Genomic DNA, 25,000 nt, shown 5'->3' on the forward strand with positions numbered 1-25,000 from the left:
ACACACACACACACACACACACACACACACACACACACACACACACACACACACACACACACACACACACACACACACACACACACACACACACACACACACACACACACACACACACACACACACACACACACACTGGATAGTTGTCTTCAATATTCGAAAGCCATAAATGTGGGTTGTATATATGTACTTATCTATATATGGTTGCAGGGATAGATTCACAGCTCCCGGCCCCGCCTCTTCGCTGGTCGATGTTAGGTCCACTCTCTCTTCCTTCACCATGAACTTTATTATACCTCTTCTTAAAGCTATGTATGGATCCTGCCTCCACTACACCACTCTCCAGATTGTTCCACTTCCTGATTCCTCTGTGACTGAAGAAATACTTCCTAACATCCCTGTGGTTCATCTGAGTCGTCAATTTCCAGTTGTGACCCCTTGTTACTGTGTCCAATCTCAGGAACATCGTGTCTCTATCCACTTTGTCAATTCCTCTCAGTATTTTATATGTCGTTATCATGTCTCCCCTGATCCTCCTGTCCTCCAGTGTCGTCAGTCCGATTTCCCTAAACCTTTCTGCGTAGGACATTCCCCTTAGCTCTGGAACTAGCCTTGTTGCAAACCTTTGCACTTTCTCTAAATTCTTGACGTGCTTGACCAGGTGTGGGTTCCAGACTGGTGCTGCATACTCCAATATGGGCCTGACGTACACAATGTACAGAGTCTTGAACGATTCCTTACTAAGGTATCGGAACGCTTTTCTCAGGTTTGCCAGGCGCTCATATGCTGCAGCAGTTATCTGGTTGATGTGTGCTTCTGGAGATGTGCTCGGTGTTATGGTCACCCCAAGATATTTCTCATTGAGTGAGGTTTGCAGTCTTTGTCCACCTAGCCTATACTCTGTCTCCAGTCTTCTTTGCCCTTCCCCAATCTTCATGACTTTGCATTTGGCAAAGTTGAATTCGAGAAGCCAGTTGCTGGACCACGTGTCCAGCCTGTCCAGGTCTCTTTGTAGTCCTGCCTGATGTGTGTACTCACCTAATTGTACTCACCTAATTGTGGTTGCAGGGGTCGAGACTCAGCTCCTGGCCCCGCCTCTTCACTGATCGCTACTAGGTCCTCTCCCTCTCTGCCTCCTGAGCTTTGTCATACCTCTTCTTAAAACTATGTATGGTTCCTGCCTCCACTACTTCACTTGCTAGGCTATTCCACTTCCTTACGACTCTATGACTGAAGAAATACTTCCTAACGTCCCTGTGACTCGTCTGAATCTTTAGCTTCCAGTTGTGACCCCTTGTTTCTGTGTCCTCTCTCTGGAACATCCTATCTCTGTCCACCTTGTCTATTCCCTGCAGTATCCTGTATGTCGTTATCATGTCTCCCCTGACCCTTCTGTCCTCCAGTGTCGTCAGTCCAATTTCCCTCAACCTTTCCTCGTACGACATTCCCCTGAGCTCTGGGACTAGCCTTGTTGCAAACCTTTGTACTTTCTCTAACTTCTTGACGTGCTTGACCAGGTGTGGGTTCCAGACTGGTGCTGCATACTCCAATATGGGCCTAACATACACAGTGTACAGTGTCTTGAACGATTCCTTATTAAGGTATCGGAACGCTATTCTCAGGTTTGTCAGGCGCCCGTATGCTGCAGCAGTTATTTGGTTGATGTGTGCCTCCGGTGACGTGCTCGGTGTTATGGTCACCCCAAGGTCTTTCTCCCTGAGTGAGGTCTGTAGTCTTTGTCCACCTAGCCTATACTCTGTATGCGGTCTCCTTTGCCCGTCCCAAATCTTCATGGCTTTGCATTTGGCAGGGTTGAATTCGAGAAGCCAGTTTCTGGACCATATGTCCAGCCTGTCCAGGTCTCTTTGCAGTCCTGCCTCATCCTCATCCGATTTAATTCTTCTCATCAGCTTCACATCATCTGCGAATAGGGACACTTCAGAGTCTATTCCTTCCATCATGTCGTTCGCATATATTAAAAATAGCACTGATCCAAGAACTGACCCCTGTGGGACCCCGCTCGTCACAGGCGCCCATTGTGATACCTCTTCACGTACCATGACTCGTTGTTGCCTCCCTGTCAGGTATTCCCTTATCCATTGCAGTGCCCTCCCTGTTATATGTGCCTGATCCTCCAGCTTCTGCACTAATCTCTTGTTGGGAACTGTGTCAAAGGCCTTCCTGCAGTCTAGGAAAATGCAGTCAACCCACCCCTCTCTCTCGTGTCTTACTTCTGTTACCTTGTCATAAAACTGAAGAAGGTTTGTGACACAAGATTTGCCTTCCATGAACCCATGCTGGTTTTCATTTATAATCTTGTTCCATTCCAAGTGTTCCACCACTCTCCGCCTGATAATCTTCTCCATGACTTTGCACACAATACATGTCAGAGACACAGGTCTGTAGTTTAGTGCCTCATTTCTGTTTCCTTTCTTAAATATGGGGACTACATTTGCTGTCTTCCATTTCTCAGGTAGTTGCCCAGTTTCAAGGGATGTGTTGAATATTGTGGTTAGAGGCACACACAGCATCTCTGCTCCTTCTCTAAGGACCCACGGGGAGATGTTGTCCGGTCCCATCGCCTTTGAGGTATCAAGGTCACTTAGCAGCTTCTGCACCTCCTCCTCGGTTGTTCGTATGTCATCCAACACTTGTTGGTATATTCTCTCTTGATGTTCCCTTCTGTGCTGTCTTCCCACAGCCCTTCCTGTCTCTACTGTAAAAACTTCCTTAAATCTCCTGTTTAGCTCCTCACATACCTCCTGATCATTTCTTGTGAGTTCTCCACCTTCTGTCCTTAATCTGATCACCTGGTCTTTGACTGTTGTCTTCCTCCTGATGTGTGTGTGTGTGTGTGTGTGTGTGTGTGTGTGTGTGTGTGTGTGTGTGTGTGTGTGTGTGTGTGTGTGTGTGTGTGTGTGTGTGCGTGGGTGTGTGTGTGTGTGTATGTGTGTGTGTGTGTGTGTGTGTGTGTGTGTGTGTGTGTGTGTGTGTGTGTGTGTGCGTGTGTGTGTGTGTCTGTGTGTGTGTGTGTACTCACCTATTTGTGGTTGCAGGGGTCGAGTCATAGCTCCTGGCCCCGCCTCTTCGCTGATTGCTACTAGGTCCTCTCTCTCCCTGCCCCATGAGCTTTGTCATACCTTTCCTTAAAACTATGTATGGTTCCAGTCTCCACTACGTCACTTTCTAGGCTATTCCACGGCCTGACTACTCTATGGCTGAAGAAATACTTCCTAACATCCCTTTGATTCATCTGAGTCTTCAACTTCCAATTGTGACCTCTTGTGTCTGTGCTCCATCTCTGGAACATCCCGTCTTTGTCCACCTTGTCTATTCCGCGCAGTATTTTATATGTCGTTATCATGTCTCCCCTGACCCTCCTGTCCTCCAGTGTTGTCAGGCCGATTTCCCTCACCCTTTCTTCGTAGGACAATCCCCGTAGCTCTGGGACTAGTCTTGTTGCAAACCTTTGCACTTTCTCTAATTTCTTGACGTGCTTGACTAGGTGTGGATTCCAAACTGGTGCTGCATACTCCAGTATGGGCCTGACGTAAATGGTATACAGAGTCTTGAACGAATCCTTACTGAGGTATCGGAACGCTATCCGTAGGTTTGCCAGGCGCCCGTATGCTGCAGCAGTTATCTGATTGATGTGCGCCTCAGGAGATATGCTCGGTGTTATACTCACCCCCAGATCTTTTTCCTTGAGTGAGGTTTGCAGTCTTTGGCCATCTGAACTATATTGTGTCTGCGGTCTTCTTTGCCCTTCCCCAATCTTCATGACTTTGCATTTGGCAGGGTTAAACTCAAGGAGCCAGTTGCTGGACTAGGCTTGTAGCCTGTCCAGGTATCTTTGTAGTCCTGCCTGGTCCTCATCCGATTTAAGAACATAAGAACATAAGAAAGGAGGAACACTGCAGCAGGCCTGTTGGCCCATACTAGGCAGGTCCTTTACAATTCATCCCACTAACAAACATTTGACCAACCCAATTTTCAATGCCACCCAAGAAACAAGCTCCGATGTGCAAGTCCCACTCAAATCCAACCCCTCCCACTCATGTACTTATCCAACCTAAATTTGAAACTACCCAAAGTCCTAGCCTCAATAACCCAACTAGGTAGACTGTTCCACTCATCAACTACCCTATTTCCAAACCAATACTTTCCTATGTCCTTTCTAAATCTAAACTTATCTAATTTAAATCCATTACTGCGGGTTCTCTCTTGGAGAGATATCCTCAAGACCTTGTTAATATCCCCTTTATTAATACCTATCTTCCACTCATACACTTCGATCAGGTCTCCCCTCATTCTTCGTCTAACAAGTGAATGTAACTTAAGAGTCTTCAATCTTTCTTCATAAGGAAGATTTCTAATGCTATGTATTAATCTAGTCATCCTACGCTGAATGTTTTCTAACGAATTTATGTCCATTCTGTAATATGGAGACCAGAATTGAGCTGCATAATCTAGGTGAGGCCTTACTAATGATGTATAAAGCTGCAGTATGACCTCTGGACTTCTGTTGCTTACACTTCTTAATATAAATCCCAGTAATCTATTTGCCTTATTACGTACGCTTAGGCATTGCTGTCTTGGTTTAAGGTTGCTGCTTACCATAACCCCCAAGTCCTTTTCGCAATCTGTATGGCTAAGTTCTACATTATTTAACTTATAAGTGCTAGGGTTATGGACACTCCCGAGTTTCAGAACCTTGCATTTATCTACATTGAACTGCATCTGCCACTTTTCTGACCAAGAGTAGAGTTTGTCTAAATCCTCCTGAAGTTCCCCAACATCCACGTTTGAATCAACTATCCCACCCATCCTCGTGTCATCGGCGAACTCGCCCATATCACCAGCAATTCCCTCATCAAGATCATTGATATATATTATTTGATTCTTCTCATTAACTTCACATCATCTGCAAACAAGGACACTTCTGAGTCTATCCCTTCCGTTATGTCGTTCACATATACCAAAAACAGCACAGGTCGCAGGACTGACCCCTGTGGAACCCCGCTTGTCACAGGCACCCGCTCTGACACCTCGTCACGTACCATAACTCGTTGTTGCCTCCCTGTCAGGTACTATCTGATCCATTGCAGTGCCTTTCCTGTTATGTGTGCCTGATCCTCTAGCTTTTGCAGTAACCTCTTGTGAGGAACTGTGTCGAAGGCCTTCTTGCAGTCCAAAAAAAATGCAGTCGATCCACCCCTCTCTCTCTTGTCTTACTTCTGTCACCTTGTCATAAAACTCTAGTAGGTTTGTGACACAGGATTTTCCTTCCCTGAAACCGTGCTGGTTGTCAATTATACACTTGTTTCTTTCCAGGTGCCCCACCACTCTCCTCCTGATGATCTTCTCCATGACCTTGCATACTATACACGTTAGTGATACAGGTCTGTAGTTTAGTGCCTCATGTCTGTCTCCCTTTTTAAAAATTGGGACTACATTTGCCATGTTCCATTCCTCAGGGAGTTGCCCAGTTTCAAATGATGTGTTGAAGATCTTTGTTAATGGCACACACCGTATCTCTGCTCCCTCTTTAAGGACCCACGGAGAGATGTTGTCTGGTCCCACCGCCTTTGAGGTGTCATAGCAGCTTCTTCACCTCTTCCTTGGTTATATGTACGTCATCCAGCACTTGCTGGTGTACCCCCCAGTTCTGATTTCCTGGAGTCCTACTGGTTTCCACTGTAAATACTTCTTTAAATCTTGTGTTGAGCTCCTGACATACCTCTCGGTCGTTTCTTGTGAACTCCCCATCACCCTTCCTCAGTCTGATTACCTGGTCCTTGACTGTTGTTTTCCTCCTGATGTGGCTGTACAACAGCTTCGGGTCAGACTTGACTTTCGATGCTATGTCATTTTCATATTGTCACTGAGCCTCCCTTCTTATCTGTGCATATTCGTTTCTGGTTCTTCGGCTAATCTCTTTATTTTCCTGAGTTCTCTGTCTTCTGTACTTTTTTCATTCTCTAGTACACCTAGTTTTTGACTCCCTACAACTTTGGGTGAACCAAGGACTCGTTCTGTTCTTCCCATTATTTCTGTTTCCCTTGGGAACAAACCTCTCCTCTGCCTCCTTGCATTTTAATGCCACATAGTCCATCATTTCTTGTACTGGTTTTCCTGTCAGCTCCCTCTCCCACTGAATGTCTTGCAGGAAGTTCCTCATGCCTGAGTAGTTCTCCCTTTTGTAGTTTGTTTTTTTCCACCCTATTCCTGCTACTCTCTCCACTTGGAGCTCAACTATGTAGTCGAAGCACAGAACCACATGATCACTAGCTCCTAGGGGCCTTTCATACATGATATCCTCGATGTCCGAACTACTCAAGGTGAATACAAGGTCCAGTCTTGCTGGTTCATCCTCTCCTCTCTCTCTCTGGTAGTGTCTCTAACATGTTGATGCATGAGGTTTTCCAGTACCACATCCATCATCTTGGCTCTCCATGTTTCGGGACCCCCATGGGGCTCCAGGTTTTCCCAGTCAATCTCCTTGTGATTGAAATCACCCATAACTAGTAACTTTGCTCCCCCATGTGTGCTCTCCTGGCCACCTCGGCTAGTGTGTCGACCATTGCTCTGTTGCTCTCATCGTATTCTTCTCTTGGCCTCCTGCAGTTCTGTGGTGGGTTGTACATTACTGCAATTATCACCTTATGTCCCTCAGACTGGATTGTTCCTACTAAGTAGTCCCTTTCGCCCGTGCCATCCATTCCTTCCATTTTCTCAAAACCCCACTGGTTTTTAATGAGCAGTGCAACTCCTCCTCCCCCCTCTCCTCCCTCTGTCTTTCCTGAGGATTTGATATCCGGATGAAAAGATTGAATCTGTTATTATTCTGGTGAGTTTTGTTTCTGTGAGTGCTATTATGTCTGGGGATGTCTCCTTGATTCTTTCATGCCACTACTCATACTTATTTGTTATTCTATCTGCATTTGTATACCACATCTTCAACTTCTTTTCTAAGACTGTGGTCTGGGAGGTATATTGGGGTTGGGGAAGTGGGAGACCTGATAAGGAACTATGGGTGGTTGCTGTGGGGGTGGAGTTTGTAATGCAGTGGGTGGGGGCATTGGATGTGGCATGGGTGTTTTTGTTTAGAGTGTTTGGTTGCACTGGGGTTGACCTGGTTGGGGGGCTTCTATAGGAAGTTGTGAGGGAGGCTGTATTTGATCTTCTTCCTGGGTCTGGGATCTCCTGTCTGTCTTCTCCATCCCCTCTCTTTCCTCCTTTCGCCTTTGTACCATCTCTCTCAGTTTCTACCTTTCTTCTTGTGTTCTGTCGAGGTCGAGATACACCTTCCTGTATGCCGTCATGTCCCTTAATCGTGCTTTCTCCTGCAGGATCCTGTTCCGAGTCGATTCTGCCTTGCGTGTGTGTGTGTGTGCGTGTGTGTATGTGTGTGTGTGTGTGTGTGTCTGTGTGTGTGTGTGTGTGTGTGTGTGTGTGTGTGTGTGTGTGTGTGTGTGTATGTGTGTGTATGTGTGTACTCACCTAGTTGTACTCACCTAGTTGAGGTTGCAGGGGTCGAGTCCGAGCTCCTGGACCCGCCTCTTCACTGATCGCTACTAGGTCACTCTCCCTGAGCCGTGAGCTTTATCATACCTCTGCTTAAAGCTATGTATGGATCCTGCCTCCACTACATCGCTTCCCAAACTATTCCACTTACTGACTACTCTGTGGCTGAAGAAATACTTCCTAACATCCCTGTGATTCATCTGTGTCTTCAACTTCCAACTGTGTCCCCTTGTTACTGTGTCCAATCCCTGGAACATCCTGTCTTTGTCCACCTTGTCAATTCCTCTCAGTATTTTGTATGTCGTTATCATGTCCCCCCTATCTCTCCTGTCCTCCTGTGTCGTCAGGTTGATTTCCCTTAACCTCTCCTCGTAGGACATACCTCTTAGCTCTGGGACTAGTCTTGTTGCAAACCTTTGCACTTTCTCTAGTTTCTTTACGTGCTTGGCTAGGTGTGGGTTCCAAACTGGTGCCGCATACTCCAATATGGGCCTAACGTACACGGTGTACAGGGTCCTGAATGATTCCTTATTAAGATGTCGGAATGCTGTTCCGAGGTTTGCTAGGCGCCCATATGCTGCAGCAGTTATTTGGTTGATGTGCGCTTCAGGAGATGTGCCTGGTGTTATACTCACCCCAAGATCTTTTTCCTTGAGTGAGGTTTGTAGTCTCTGGCCCCCTAGACTGTACTCCGTCTGCGGTCTTCTTTGCCCTTCCCCAATCTTCATGACTTTGCACTTGGTGGGATTGAACTCCAGGAGCCAATTGCTGGACCAGGTCTGCAGCCTGTCCAGATCCCTTTGTAGTTTTGCCTGGTCTTCGATCGAGTGAATTCTTCTCATCAACTTCACGTCATCTGCAAACAGGGACACCTCAGAGTCTATTCCTTCCATCATGTCGTTCACAAATACCAGAAACAGCACTGGTCCTAGGACTGACCCCTGTGGGACCCCGCTGGTCACAGGTGCCCACTCTGACACCTAGCCATGTACCATGACTCGCTGCTGTCTTCCTGACAAGTATTCCCTGATCCATTGTAGTGCCTTCCCTGTTATCCCTGCTTGGTCCTCCAGTTTTTGCACCAATCTCTTGTGTGGAACTATGTCAAACGCCTTCTTGCAGTCCAAGAAAATGCAATCCACCCACCCCTCTCTCTCTTGTCTTACTGCTGTCACCATGTCATAGAACTCCAGTAGGTTTGTGACACAGGATTTCCCGTCCCTGAAACCATGTTGTCTGCTGGTGATGAGATCATTCCTTTCTAGGTGTTCCACCACTCTTCTCCTGTGTGTGTGTGTGTGTGTGTGTGTGTGTGTGTGTGTGTGTGTGTGTGTGTGTATCTTCCCTTCTACCTTCTCTTCATTTCACTTATTTTTATTGAAATTTTCAGTGTTGACAGCACTAATTCACTTTCTAGTTGTTCTAGAGACGATTCGTTCTCTCATCTGCTTGAGAGAGAGAGAGAGAGAGAGAGAGAGAGAGAGAGAGAGAGAGAGAGAGAGAGAGAGAGAGAGAGAGAGAGAGAGAGAGAGAGAGAGAGAGAGAGAGAGAGAGAGAGAGAGAGAGAGAGAGAGAGAGAGAGAGAGAGAGAGAGAGAGAGAGAGAGAGAGAGAGAGAGAGAGAGAGTAAACATAGTGGTGGGTGGCCTGGTTGAAGTATGGGTAGTAAGTACACTTGACAACATAGGATAGTTTGCTAACTTTTGTGGCTCGTTTGTACTGAGTGAGTGTGGTTGTTGTCCCTGTGGCCCTCTGAGTGGCCCCCTGGGTCATCTGAGTGGCCCCCTGGGTTCTCTGAGTAGCCCCCGGGGCCCTCTGAGTGTGTGTACAGGGCCCGCAAAGAGTTGCCATGGGGGGGGGGCCCTTGATTTGGGTATGTCAGTGGGCAAGGTTTGAGAATATATATTGAAGAAGATTGTTCCTCCCATCTCTCTCCCCATCACCCCACTCTCTCCCCATCACCCCACTCTCTCCCCATCACCCCACTCTCTCCCCATCACCCCACTCATCACCCATCCACCTATCTTCGATTTCTAGTTCAGATGAGGCCCCTGCATACTGAGCTTCTGTATCCAGGCTCCTACATCCAAGCCTATATATCCGGGTCCCTATATCCAGGCCCCATATTCAGGCCCCTATATGCAGAGTGTTCATATCCAGGACCCTATATCCAGGACACTACATCTAGAACTCTATATCCAGGCTCATATATCCAGGCACCTATATCCAGACCTCTTTATCAAGTACCCTATATCCGGGCCCTTATATCCAGGACTCTAAATTCAGGCCCCTATATACAGAGTGTCTATATCCAGGTCCCTATGTCAATGCCCCTAAATCCAGGCCCCTTTATACAGGTCCTTATATCAAGGCTCCTATATCCAGGAACCTATATCCAGGTCCCTATATCCAGGCCCCCTATATCCAGACCTCTATATCAAGAACCCTATACCCAGACCCTTGTATCCAAGTCCCTATATCCAAAAACCTTATATTCAGGCCTCTATATCAAGGACCCTATATCCAGAACTCTATATCAAGGACCCTATATCCAGGCCCTTATACACAGAATATATGAGCCAATCTTCCTGCATGTGTTGTAGATTCTTTAGGACTACCGTGCCATCACTCCTGGTGACAGTGTGCCATCACACCTGGTGACAGTGTGCCATCACACCTGGTGACAGTGTGTCATCACACCTGGTGACAGTGTGCCATCACACCTGGTGACAGTGTGTCATCACACCTGGTGACAGTGTGCCATCACACCTGGTGACAGTGTGCCATCACACCTGGTGACAGTGTGCCATCACACCACCTGGTGACAGTGTGCCATCACACCTGGTGACAGTGTGCCATCACACCTGGTGACAGTGTGCCATCACACCTGGTGACAGTGTGCCAACACACCTGGTGACAGTGTGCCATCACACCTGGTGACAGTGTGCCATCACACCTGGTGACAGTGTGCCATCACACCTGGTGACAGTGTGCCATCACACCTGGTGACAGTGTGCCAACACACCTGGTGACAGTGTGCCATCACACCTGGTGACAGTGTGCCAACACACCTGGTGACAGTGTGCCATCACACCTGGTGACAGTGTGCCAACACACCTGGTGACAGTGTGCCAACACACCTGGTGACAGTGTGCCAACACACCTGGTGACAGTGTGCCATCACACCTGGTGACAGTGTGCCATCACACCTGGTGACAGTGTGCCATCACACCTGGTGACAGTGTGCCATCACACCTGGTGACAGTGTGCCAACACAACTGGTGACAGTGTGCCATCACACCTGGTGACAGTGTGCCAACACACCTGGTGACAGTGTGCCATCACACCTGGTGACAGTGTGCCAACACACCTGGTGACAGTGTGCCATCACACCTGGTGACAGTGTGCCATCACACCTGGTGACAGTGTGCCATCACACCTGGTGACAGTGTGCCATCACACCTGGTGACAGTGTGCCATCACACCTGGTGACAGTGTGCCAACACACCTGGTGACAGTGTGCCAACACACCTGGTGACAGTGTGCCATCACACCTGGTGACAGTGTGCCATCACACCTGGTGACAGTGTGCCAACACACCTGGTGACAGTGTGCCAACACACCTGGTGACAGTGTGCCATCACACCTGGTGACAGTGTGCCAACACACCTGGTGACAGTGTGCCATCACACTTGGTGACAGTGTGCCATCACACCTGGTGACAGTGTGCCATCACACCTGGTGACAGTGTGCCATCACACCTGGTGACAGTGTGCCAACACACCTGGTGACAGTGTGCCAACACACCTGGTGACAGTGTGCCATCACACCTGGTGACAGTGTGCCAACACACCTGGTGACAGTGTGCCATCACACCTGGTGACAGTGTGCCATCACACCTGGTGACAGTGTGCCATCACACCTGGTGACAGTGTGCCATCACACCTGGTGACAGCGTGCCATCACACCTGGTGACAGTGTGCCATCACACCTGGTGACAGTGTGCCATCACACCTGGTGACAGTGTGCCATCACACCTGGTGACAGTGTGCCATCACACCTGGTGACAGTGTGCCATCACACCTGGTGACAGTGTGCCAACACACCTGGTGACAGTGTGCCATCACACCTGGTGACAGTGTGCCATCACACCTGGTGACAGTGTGCCATCACACCTGGTGACAGTGTGCCATCACACCTGGTGACAGTGTGCCAACACACCTGGTGACAGTGTGCCATCACACCTGGTGACAGTGTGCCATCACACCTGGTGACAGTGTGCCATCACACCTGGTGACAGTGTGCCAACACACCTGGTGACAGTGTGCCATCACACCTGGTGACAGTGTGCCATCACACCTGGTGACAGTGTGCCATCACACCTGGTGACAGTGTGCCAACACACCTGGTGACAGTGTGCCATCACACCTGGTGACAGTGTGCCATCACACCTGGTGACAGTGTGCCAACACACCTGGTGACAGTGTGCCATCACACCTGCTGACAGTGTGCCATCACACCTGGTGACAGTGTGCCATCACACCTGGTGACAGTGTGCCATCACACCTGGTGACAGTGTGCCATCACACCTGGTGACAGTGTGCCATCACATCTGGTGACAGTGTGCCATCACACCTGGTGACAGTGTGCCATCACACCTGGTGACAGTGTGCCATCACACCTGGTGACAGTGTGCCATCACACCTGGTGACAGTGTGCCATCACACCTGGTGACAGTGTGCCATCACACCTGGTGACAGTGTGCCATCACACCTGGTGACAGTGTGCCATCACACCTGGTGACAGTGTGCCATCACATCTGGTGACAGTGTGCCATCACACCTGGTGACAGTGTGCCATCACACCTGGTGACAGTGTGCCATCACATCTGGTGACAGTGTGCCATCACACCTGGTGACAGTGTGCCATCACACCTGGAGACAGTGTGCCATGGTGACAGTGTGCCACACACCTGGTGACAGTGTGCCATCACACCTGGTGACAGTGTGCCATCACACCTGGTGACAGTGTGCCATCACACCTGGTGACAGTGTGCCATCACAGCTGGTGACAGTGTGCCATCACACCTGGTGACAGTGTGCCATCACACCTGGTGACAGTGTGCCATCACACCTGGTGACAGTGTGCCATCACACCTGGTGACAGTGTGCCCTCACACCTGGTGACAGTGTGCCATCACACCTGGTGACAGTGTGCCATCACATCTGGTGACAGTGTGCCATCACACCTGGTGACAGTGTGCCATCACACCTGGTGACAGTGTGCCATCACACCTGGTGACAGTGTGCCATCACATCTGGTGACAGTGTGCCATCACACCTGGTGACAGTGTGCCATCACACCTGGTGACAGTGTGCCATCACACCTGGTGACAATGTGCCATCACACCTGGTGACAGTGTGCCATCACACCTGGTGACAGTGTGCCATCACATCTGGTGACAGTGTGCCATCACACCTGGTGACAGTGTGCCATCACACCTGGTGACAGTGTGCCATCACACCTGGTGATACAGTATGTGTAAATAACACAAGTGATGCAGGGGTATGGTGTTTCCTTGAGGAGATGTTTCGCCCACCAGGGATTTTTATCACGTCACACAGAGAACAAAACATGAGTCTGCATGTCATACTCATGCTAGTTTTTTTTGTTAGATATCACATCTGTCCTCAGAGGAAATCTAGGTAGTGGAAAAAGACTTCTCTAGTTCTGTCAAAGGCAGGCCAACACACGCACATGTCTAACCTTTCCCCAAAGCTTCCCATGAGAGGTGAACCCATGACCATCCCATAAAACTGCTTGTACACGGAGTCTTCAGACAAAAATCAGTACTTGCAACTTACGCACAAATCAACGGCTTCAAGAATAAGTATTATAGCCATAATTCTTAAAGGGGTGGAGGGACAAGCGAGGGAAGGCATCGATCAGATGACCATAAGCTCCAGTGGCAGGTCATCATATAACTAAGACCCGCGTCAGAAAACACTTGTCCTGTTTCCTGACGAACTTTAACCAGTACAAAGAGTAACACAAAGGAGCAATACACACATAACCTGCACATAGGAGAGAGGAATTGATGATGACTTAGTAAATAGTCCAAGTCGGACCGATACGTCGTCCTAAGCTTCTCTCTCCTATGTGTGGGTTATGCGCATACCTACCAACCTGGGGATACCTCTCACTGGGATGCCACTGACAACTATACCCTCGTGCATGTGCAGTGCTCTACGTCAACTACCTCCTTTATTAATTATACATATTTTGCAGCTCTTTGGAACTCTTAGCACATCTCACCTCAAACACCCGTGAGCACTCAAGAGAATCAGAGACTCACGGTAAAGAATAAGAAGTCACTAAGGTGCCGACCACTCCAGCTACTGACCTTATTGTAAAAATTCTTGGTGGACTAAGTTCACCACTGCCTGTACAAGATTTCCTCGACGTGATTGATTTGTGCGTCAATTGCAGTGTTACGGGATGGCCATGGGTTCACCTCTCATGGGAAGCTTTGGGAAAAGGTTGGACAAGTGGGCGGGCTGAAATGGCTGATTTAGAGGACTTGCCTAGTTTGGCCCAGTAGGTCTGTTGCAGTGTTCCTTCATTTTAATGTTCTTATGTTCAGTGCTGCCAGTGCCAGTCATAACACATCTGATGTCAGCTCACACACTGAGATCTGTGGTTAAATCTCCGTTACGGCTGGAAACATTAGGACGTGTTTCCTAAAGACACCTGCTGTCTATGTTCACCTAGCAGTAAAATAAGTACCTGGGTGTTAGTTGATTGATGTGGGTCGCATCCTGGGAACAAAATTTACCTAATTTGTCCGAAATGCTCTGCATAAGGGGCTTTCTATAGAGTAGTATGTCATTGATGTCAGCTATGGTCTGTATACGTTGTACATGTGTTTGTAGAAATAAAGATTATTATTATTATTATTATTATTATTATTATTATTATTATTATTATTATTATTATTATTATTATTATTAAAGACAGACTGAGAATTCCCATCCCACACTGTGTATCCTGGCTAAGATGCATCAACAATCAGTCCCGTCAACAACAGTTCGCTAGAGCCTTCATAAAGTTCATTACTGACGGTGAAGAATGACTAATAGATCCCCTTCCCAGACGAACTGACTGGAGAAGTCTACAGGAAAGCAACACATACAATTGACTTATTCACACTACGACTTGCGAGTGTTATTACTGGAAGACCGACGCCCCCAGCATCCCTTCCGTTCTGAGAATCGTTTGCAGTCATGTTATTTAGGATTTCGTGACACAAGAATGCCATCACCACTGGAGTATTTTTATGAGCACATGCACTCTCTTCCACTCCAGTGTCACTCAGTGTAAAATGATGTTCTATCGGCCAGGTATTCACTGATCTTCACTACTCGCAAGCAACGACGCTAACAGTGCATGTACTCTACACTCAAACAACGACGCTAACAGTGCATGTACTCTACACTCAAACAACGACGCTAACAGTGCATGTACTCTACACTCAAACAACGACGCTAACAGTGCATGTACTCTACACTCAAACAACGACACGAACAGTGTATGTACTCTACATTCAAACAACGACACTAGCAGTGTATGTACTCTACACGCAAGCAACAACGCTAACAGTGCATGTACTCTACACTCAAACAACGACGCTAACAGTGCATGTACTCTACACTCAAACAACGACGCTAACAGTGCATGTACTCTACACGACAACGACACTAACAGTGCATGTACTCGACCCGCAAGCAACGACACTAACAGTGTATGTACTCTACACGCAAGCAACGACACTAACAGTGCATGTACTCTACACGCAAGCAACGACACTAACAGTGCATGTACTCTACACGCAAGCAACGACACTAACAGTGTATGTACTCTACACGCAAGCAACGACACTAACAGTGTATGTACTCTACACGCAAGCAACGACACTAACAGTGTATGTACTCTACACGCAAGCAACGACACTAACAGTGTATGTACTCTACATTCAAACAACGACACTAGCAGTGTATGTACTCTACACGCAAGCAACGACACTAACAGTGTATGTACTCTACACGCAAGCAACGACACTAACAGTGTATGTACTCTACACGCAAGCAACGACACTAACAGTGTATGTACTCTACACGCAAGCAACGACACTAGCAGTGTATGTACTCTACACGCAAGCAACGACACTAACAGTGTATGTACTCTACACGCAAGCAACGACACTAACAGTGTATGTACTCTACACGCAAGCAACGACACTAGCAGTGTATGTACTCTACACGCAAGCAACGACACTAACAGTGTATGTACTCTACACGCAAGCAACGACACTAGCAGTGTATGTACTCTACACGCAAGCAACGACACTAACAGTGTATGTACTCTACACGCAAGCAACGACACTAACAGTGTATGTACTCTACACGCAAGCAACGACACTAACAGTGTATGTACTCTACACGCAAGCAACGACACTAGCAGTGTATGTACTCTACACGCAAGCAACGACACTAACAGTGTATGTACTCTACACGCAAGCAACGACACTAACAGTGCATGTACTCTACACGCAAGCAACGACACTAACAGTGTATGTACTCTACACGCAAGCAACGACACTAACAGTGCATGTACTCTACACGCAAGCAACGACACTAACAGTGCATGTACTCTACACGCAAGCAACGACACTAACAGTGCATGTACTCTACACGCAAGCAACGACACTAACAGTGCATGTACTCTACACGCAAGCAACGACACTAACAGTGCATGTACTCTACACGCAAGCAACGACACTAACAGTGCATGTACTCTACACGCAAGCAACGACACTAACAGTGCATGTACTCTACACGCAAGCAACGACACTAACAGTGCATGTACTCTACACGCAAGCAACGACACTAACAGTGCATGTACTCTACACGCAAGCAACGACACTAACAGTGCATGTACTCTACACGCAAGCAACGACACTAACAGTGCATGTACTCTACATTCAAACAACGACACTAGCAGTGTATGTACTCTACACGCAAGCACTAGTGTATGTACACACGCAAGCAACGACACTAACAGTGTATGTACTCTACATTCAAACAACGACACTAGCAGTGTATGTACTCTACACGCAAGCAACGACGCTAACAGTGTATGTACTCTACACGCAAGCAACGACACTAACAGTGCATGTACTCTACACGCAAGCAACGACACTAGCAGTGTATGTACTCTACACGCAAGCAACGACGCTAACAGTGCATGTACTCTACACGCAAGCAACGACACTAACAGTGCATGTACTCTACACGCAAGCAACGACACTAACAGTGCATGTACTCTACACGCAAGCAACGACACTAACAGTGTATGTACTCTACACGCAAATAACGACACTAACAGTGTATGTACTCTACACGCAAGCAACGACACTAACAGTGTATGTACTCTACACGCAAATAACGACACTAACAGTGTATGTACTCTACACGCAAGCAACGACACTAACAGTGTATGTACTCTACACGCAAGCAACGACACTAACAGTGCATGTACTCTACACGCAAGCAACGACACTAGCAGTGTATGTACTCTACACGCAAGCAACGACACTAACAGTGTATGTACTCTACACGCAAGCAACGACACTAACAATACATGTACTCTACCAGGCTACTCGCTGGGCTGTTCGTTTGGCTCCTCGCCTGGCTCCTCGCCTGGCTCCTCGCCTGGCTCTTCGCCTGGCTCCTCGCCTGGCTCCTCGCCTGGCTCCTCGCCTGGCTCCTCGCCTGGCTCCTCGCCTGGCTCGTCGCCTGGATCCTCGCCTGGCTCCTCGCCTGGCTCCTCGCCTGGCTCCTCGCCTGGCTCTTCGCCTGGCTCCTCGCCTGGCTCCTCGCCTGGCTCTTCGCCTGGCTCCTCGCCTGGCTCCTCGCCTGGCTCCTCGCCTGGCTCCTCGCCTGGCTCCTCGCCTGGCTCCTCGCCTGGCTCTTCGCCTGGCTCTTCGCCTGGCTCCTCGCCTGGCTCCTCGCCTGGCTCCGCGCCTGGCTCGTCGCCTGGCTCCTCGCCTGGCTCCTCGCCTGGCTCCTCGCCTGGCTCCTCGCCTGGCTCCTCGCCTGGCTCCTCGCCTGGCTCCTCGCCTGGCTCCTCGCCTGGCTACTCGCCTGGCTCTTCGCCTGGCTCCTCGCCTGGCTCCTCGCCTGGCTCCTCGCCTGGCTACTCGCCTGGCTCTTCGCCTGGTTCCTCGCCTGGCTCCTCGCCTGGCTCCTCGCCTGGCTCCTCGCCTGGCTACTCGCCTGGCTCTTCGCCTGGCTCCTCGCCTGGCTCCTCGCCTGGCTCCTCGCCTGGCTCCTCGCCTGGCTCTTCGCCTGGTTCCTCGCCTGGCTCCTCGCCTGGCTCCTCGCCTGGCTCCTCGCCTGGCTCCTCGCCTGGCTACTCGCCTGGCTCCTCGCCTGGCTCCTCGCCTGGCTCCTCGCCTGGCTCCTCGCCTGGCTCCTCGCCTGGCTACTCGCCTGGCTCCTCGCCTGGCTCCTCGCCTGGCTCCTCGCCTGGCTCCTCGCCTGGCTCCTCGCCTCGCTCCTCGCCTAGCTCCTCGCCTGGCTACTCGCCTGGCTCCTCGCCTGGCTCCTCGCCTGGCTCCTCGCCTGGCTCCTCGCCTGGCTACTCGCCTGGCTCTTCGCCTGGTTCCTCGCCTGGCTCCTCGCCTGGCTCCTCGCCTGGCTCCTCGCCTGGCTACTCGCCTGGCTCATCGCCTGGCTCCTCGCCTGGCTCCTCGCCTGGCTACTCGCCTGGCTCTTCGCCTGGCTCCTCGCCTGGCTCCTCGCCTGGCTCCTCGCCTGGCTCCTCGCCTGGCTCCTCGCCTGGCTACTCGCCTGGCTCCTCGCCTGGGTCCTCGCCTGGGCTCTCGCCTGGGTCCTCGCCTGGGTCCTCGCCTGGGTCCTCGCCTGGGTCCTCGCCTGGGTCCTCGCCTGGGCTCTCGCCTGGGTCCTCGCCTGGCTCCTCGCCTGGCTCCTCGCCGGGCTCCTCGCCTGGCTACTCGCCTGGCTCTTCGCCTGGTTCCTCGCCTGGCTCCTCGCCTGGCTCCTCGCCTGGCTCCTCGCCTGGGTCCTCGCCTGGGTCCTCGCCTGGGTCCTCGCCTGGGTCCTCGCCTGGGTCCTCGCCTGGGTCCTCGCCTGGGTCCTCGCCTGGGTCCTCGCCTGGGTCCTCGCCTGGGTCCTCGCCTGGGTCCTCGCCTGGGTCCTCGCCTGGCTACTCGCCTGGCTCCTCGCCTGGTTCCTCGCCTGGCTCCTCGCCTGGTTCCTCGCCTGGCTCCTCGCCTGGCTACTCGCCTGGCTCTTCGCCTGGCTCCTCGCCTGGCTACTCGCCTGGCTCCTCGCCTGGCTCCTCGCCTGGCTACTCGCCTGGCTCTTCGCCTGGTTCCTCGCCTGGCTCCTCGCCTGGCTACTCGCCTGGCTACTCGCCTGGCTCCTCGCCTGGCTCCTCGCCTGGCTACTCGCCTGGCTCTTCGCCTGGTTCCTCGCCTGGCTCCTCGCCTGGCTACTCGCCTGGCTCTTCGCCTGGCTCCTCGCCTGGTTCCTCGCCTGGCTCCTCGCCTGGTTCCTCGCCTGGCTACTCGCCTGGCTCTTCGCCTGGTTCCTCGCCTGGCTCCTCGCCTGGCTACTCGCCTGGCTCTTCGCCTGGCTCCTCGCCTGGTTCCTCGCCTGGCTCCTCGCCTGGCTACTCGCCTGGCTCCTCGCCTGGTTCCTCGCCTGGCTACTCGCCTGGCTCTTCGCCTGGTTCCTCGCCTGGCTCCTCGCCTGGCTACTCGCCTGGCTCCTCGCCTGGTTCCTCGCCTGGCTACTCGCCTGGCTCTTCGCCTGGTTCCTCGCCTGGCTCCTCGCCTGGCTACTCGCCTGGCTCTTCGCCTGGCTCTTCGCCTGGTTCCTCGCCTGGCTCCTCGCCTGGCTCCTCGCCTGGCTCCTCGCCTAGCTCCTCGCCTGGCTACTCGCCTGGCTACTCGCCTGGCTCCTCGCCTGGCTCTTCGCCTGGTTCCTCGCCTGGCTCCTCGCCTGGCTCCTCGCCTGGCTCCTCGCCTGGCTCCTCGCCTGGCTCCTCGCCTGGCTCCTCGCCTGGCTCCTCGCCTGGCTACTTCGCTCACCAGGGGCTTGACAAAGTTCCTGGAGAGCGACACGTTGCCACAATATAATGTCACATTAGTTACACTTGTGTCCCTTTCACCCAACATATTGCCTGTAATTCTACCAAGATTATTACAGCTGGTCCAGTTGTTGACAAACTGGCCTGGGACTTTTAAAGAACTTCTCAACCCTGCCGTGGTTTCGAATCCTCCTCCACTCTAACCCATCCCGTGATCTACCATCACAGTACTTCCCCTCCCCCCACTGCATTGTGTGTGGGGGTTTATTTACACACTACAACGGGCCGTCTTAAGACGCTGGTCCTCCAACACCAGCGCCTTAAGACGCTGGTCCTCCAGCACCAGCGCCTTCACCGCCCCGGTCTCTAATTTGGTTGGAAACCCGGGTCTTGAAAGAGGTGCTCAAGTTTCTCACAAATAAGGTTAAAGAGAGTCTCTCTTCACACCCTCTCTGCCTTCTCTTCTTTCTCTAAAACATTCCGCTGTTTTATGCCTTCTTGCCCCGACGATGACTCGTGCTTCCCACCATTTTTTACCCTCGTGTTTACGTCCGTTCTGGTGGACAGCATTTCCTAAATATGTGTTTCAAATTAATGGACCCGATTTAAATTATAAACTGTTTTGTAACTGGGTCTATCATTTTGAAACCTTGTATATAACAGTTGCTGGATATAACACTTGCTTAATACGTGTAGCAGTTGCTATATACAAGTCTGTGTATATAGCATTTACTGTATATAGCAGATGCTGGATAAAACACTTGCTTAATACGTATAGCAGTCTGTGTATATTATATATATATATATATATATATATATATATATATATATATATATATATATATATATATATATATATATATATATATATATTTCAACAAGTCGGCCGTCTCCCACCGAGGCAGGGTGACCCAAAAAAGAAAGAAAATCCCCAAAAAGAAAATACTTTCATCATCATTCAACACTTTCACCACACTCACACATAATCACTGCTTTTGCAGAGGTGCTCAGAATACAACAGTTTAGAAGCATATACGTATAAAGATACACAACATATCCCTCCAAACTGCCAATATCCCAAACCCCTCCTTTAAAGTGCAGGCATTGTACTTCCCATTTCCAGGACTCAAGTCCGACTATATGAAAATAACCGGTTTCCATGAATCCCTTCACTAAATATTACCCTGCTCACACTCCAACAGATCGTCAGGTCCCAAGTACCATTCGTCTCCATTCACTCCTATCTAACACACTCATGTACGCTTGCTGGAAGTCCAAGCCCCTCGCCCACAAAACCTCTTTTACCCCCTCTTTCCAACCCTTTCGAGGACGACCCCTACCCCTCCTTCCTTCCCCTATAGATTTATATGCTTTCCATGTCATTCTACTTTGATCCATTCTCTCTAAATGACCAAACCACCTCAACAACCCCTCTTCTGCCCTCTGACTAATGCTTTTATTAACTCCACGCCTTCTCCTAATTTCCACACTCCGAATTTTCTGCATAATATTTACACCACACATTGCCCTTAAACAGGACATCTCCACTGCCTCCAACCGTCTCCTCGCTGCTGCATTTACCACCCAAGCTTCACACCCATATAAGAGTGTTGGTACTACTATACTTTCATACATTCCCTTCTTTGCCTCCATAGATAACGTTTTTTGACTCCACATATACCTCAACGCACGACTCACCTGTTTTCCCTCATCAATTCTGTGATTAACCTCATCCTTCTTAAATCCATCCGCCGACACGTCAACTCCCAAGTATCTGAAAACATTCACTTCTTCCATACTCCTCCCCAATTTGATATCCATTTTTTCTTTATCTAAATCATTTGATACCCTCATCACCTTACTCTTTTCTATGTTCACTTTCAACTTCCTACCTTTACACACATTCTCAAACTCATCCACTAACCTTTGCAATTTTTCTTTAGAATCTCCCATAAGCACAGTATCATCAGCAAAAAATAACTGTGTCAATTCCCATTTTGAATTTGATTTCCCATAATTTATTCCCACCCCTCTCCCGAACACCCTAGCATTTATTTCCTTTACAACCCCATCTATAAATATGTTAAACGACCATGGTGACATTACACATCCCTGTCTAAGACCTACTTTTACCGGGAAGTATTCTCCCTCTCTTCTACACACCCTAACCTGAGCCTCACTATCCTCATAAAAGCTCTTTACAGCATTTAGTAACTTACCACCTATTCCATATACTTGCAACATCTGCCACATTGCTCCTCTATCCACTCTATCATATGCCTTTTCTAAATCCATAAATGCAATAGAAACTTCCCTACCTTTATCTAAATACTGTTCACATATATGCTTCAATGTAAACACTTGATCTACACATCCCCTACCCACTCTGAAACCTCCTTGCTCATCCGCAATCCTACATTCTGTCTTACCCCTAATTCTTTCAATTATAACCCTACCATACACTTTTCCTGGTATACGCAGTAAACTTATTCCTCTTTAATTTTTACAGTCTCTTTTGTCCCCTTTCCCTTTATATAAAGGGACTATACATGCTCTCCGCCAATCCCTAGGTACCTTCCCCTCTTTCATACATTTATTAAACAAAGGTACCAACCACTCCAACACTATATCCCCCCTTGCTTTAACATTTCTGTCATGATCCCATCAGTTCCAGCTGCTTTACCCCCTTTCATTCTACGTAATGCCTCACGTACCTCCACCACACTTACATTCTGCTCTTCTTCACTCCTAAAAGATGGTATACCTCCCTGACCAGTGCATGAAATTACTGCCTCTCTTTCTTCCTTAACATTTAAAAGTTCCTCAAAATATTCTCGCCATCTACCCAATACCTCCCTCTCCCCATCTACTAACTCCCCTACTCTGTTTTTAACTGACAAATCCATACTTTCCCTAGGTTTTCTTAACTTGTTTAACTCACTCCAAAAAATTTTCTTATTTTCATTAAAATTTCTTGACAGTGCCTCTCCCACTCTATCATCTGCTCTCCTTTTGCACTCTCTCACCACTCTCTTTACCTTTCTTTTACTCTCCATATACTCTGCTCTTCTTATAACACTTCTGCTTTGTAAAAACCTCTCATAAGCTACCTTTTTCTCTTTTATCACACCCTTTACTTCATCATTCCACCAATCACTCCTCTTTCCTCCTGCCCCCACCCTTCTATAACCACAAACTTCTGCCCCACATTCTAATACTGCATTTTTAAAACTATTCCAACCGTCTTCAACCCCCCCACTACTCATCTTTGCACTAGCCCACCTTTCTGCCAATAGTCGCTTATATCTCGCCCGAACTTCCTCCTCCCTTAGTTTATACACTTTCACCTCCCTCTTACTTGTTGGTGCCACCTTCCTCTTTTCCCATCTACCTCTTACTCTAACTGTAGCTACAGCTAAATAATGATCCGATATATCAGTTGCCCCTCTATAAACATGTACATCCTGGAGCCTACCCATCAACCTTTTATCCACCAATACATAATCTAATAAACTACTTTCATAACGTGCTACATCATACCTTGTATATTTATTTATCCTCTTTTTCATACAATATGTATTACTTATTACCAAATTTCTTTCTACACATAGCTCAATTAAAGGCTCCCCATTTACATTTACCCCTGGCACCCCAAATTTACCTACTACTCCCTCCATAATATTTTTACCCACTTTAGCATTGAAATCCCCAACCACCATTACTCTCACACTTGATTCAAAACTCCCCACGCATTCACTCAACATTTCCCAGAATCTCTCTCTCTCCTCTACACTTCTCTCTTCTCCAGGTGCATATACGCTTACTATAACCCACTTTTCACATCCAATCTTTATTTTACTCCACATAATCCTTGAATTTATACATTTGTAGTCCCTCTTTTCCTGCCATAGCTTATCCTTCAACATTATTGCTACTCCTTCTTTAGCTCTAACTCTATTTGAAACCCCTGACCTAATCCCATTTATTCCTCTCCATTGAAACTCTCCCACCCCCTTCAGCTTTGTTTCACTTACAGCCAGGACATCCAGCTTCTTCTCATTCATAACATCCACAATCATCTCTTTCTTATCATCTGCACAACATCCACGCACATTCAGACTTCCCACTTTGACAATTTTCTTCTTTTTATTCTTTTTAGTAATCTTTACATATATATATATATATATATATATATATATATATATATATATATATATATATATATATATATATATATATATATATATATATATATATATATATATATATATATGTATATATATATATATATATATATATATATATATATATATATATATATATATATATACATGTATATGGAAGAGGGTAAGATACCTAGGGACTGGCAGAGAGCATGCATAGTTCCACTGTAAAATGTAAAAATTATAGGGGAATAAGTCTGTTGAGTATACCTGGTAAAGTGTATGGTAGAGTTATTATTGAAAGGATTAAGAGTAAGACGGAGAGCAGGACAGCAGATGAACAAGGAGGGATTAGAAAGGGTAGGGGGTGTGTAGATCAAGTGTTTGCAGTGCAACATACAAGTGAACAGTATTTAGATAAGGGTAAAGAGGTTTTTGTGGCATTTATGTATTTGGAAAAAACATGTGATAGGGTGGATAGGGAGGCAATGTGGCAGATAGGTTATTGAAAGCAGTGAAATTTTTTTAAGAGGATAATGAGGCTCAGGTTAGAGCATGTAGGGGAGAGGGAGATTATTTTCCAGTAAAAGTAGGCCTTAGACAGGGATGTGTGATGTCACCGTGGTTGTTCAATACATTTATAGATGGAGTTGTAAGAGAAGTGAATGCTCGAGTGTTGGCAAGAGGTGTGGGGTTAAAGGATAAAGAATCTAACACAAAGTGGGAGTTGTCACAGTTGCTCTTTGCTGATGACACTGTGCTCTTGGGAGATTCTGAAGAGAAGTTGCAGAGGTTGGTTGGTGAGTTTGGTAGAGTATGTAAAAGAAGGAAATTAAAAGTGAATATTGGAAAGAGTAAGGTGATGAGGATAACCAAAAAAATAGGTAACGAAAGATTGGGTATCAGGGTGGAGGAGGTGAATGTATTCAGATATTTAAGGGTGGACGTGTCAGTAGATGGGTCTATGAAAAAATGAGGTGAATCATAGAATTGACGAGGGGAAAAAGGTGAGTGGTGCATTGAAGAGTCTGTGGAGACAAAGAACGACACTAAGAGGTGAATGTATGAGAGTATAGTTATACCAACGCTCTTATATGGATGTGAAGCATGAGTGGTGAATATTGCAACAAGGAGAAG

At 48.3% G+C, this 25,000-nt stretch overlaps 1 protein-coding gene across 1 annotated transcript in view; it reads left to right on the forward strand.

Annotated features, from left to right (window-relative positions):
* LOC128694570 (single-minded homolog 2-like) overlaps positions 1-25,000 on the forward strand; it is a 132,508-nt gene that overhangs the window by 51,866 nt on the left and 55,642 nt on the right. The gene's annotated exons all lie outside the window — the stretch shown is intronic.

The sequence above is a fragment of the Cherax quadricarinatus genome, chromosome 51 (assembly GCF_038502225.1).
Source record: "Cherax quadricarinatus isolate ZL_2023a chromosome 51, ASM3850222v1, whole genome shotgun sequence".
Lineage (NCBI taxonomy): Eukaryota > Metazoa > Arthropoda > Malacostraca > Decapoda > Parastacidae > Cherax > Cherax quadricarinatus.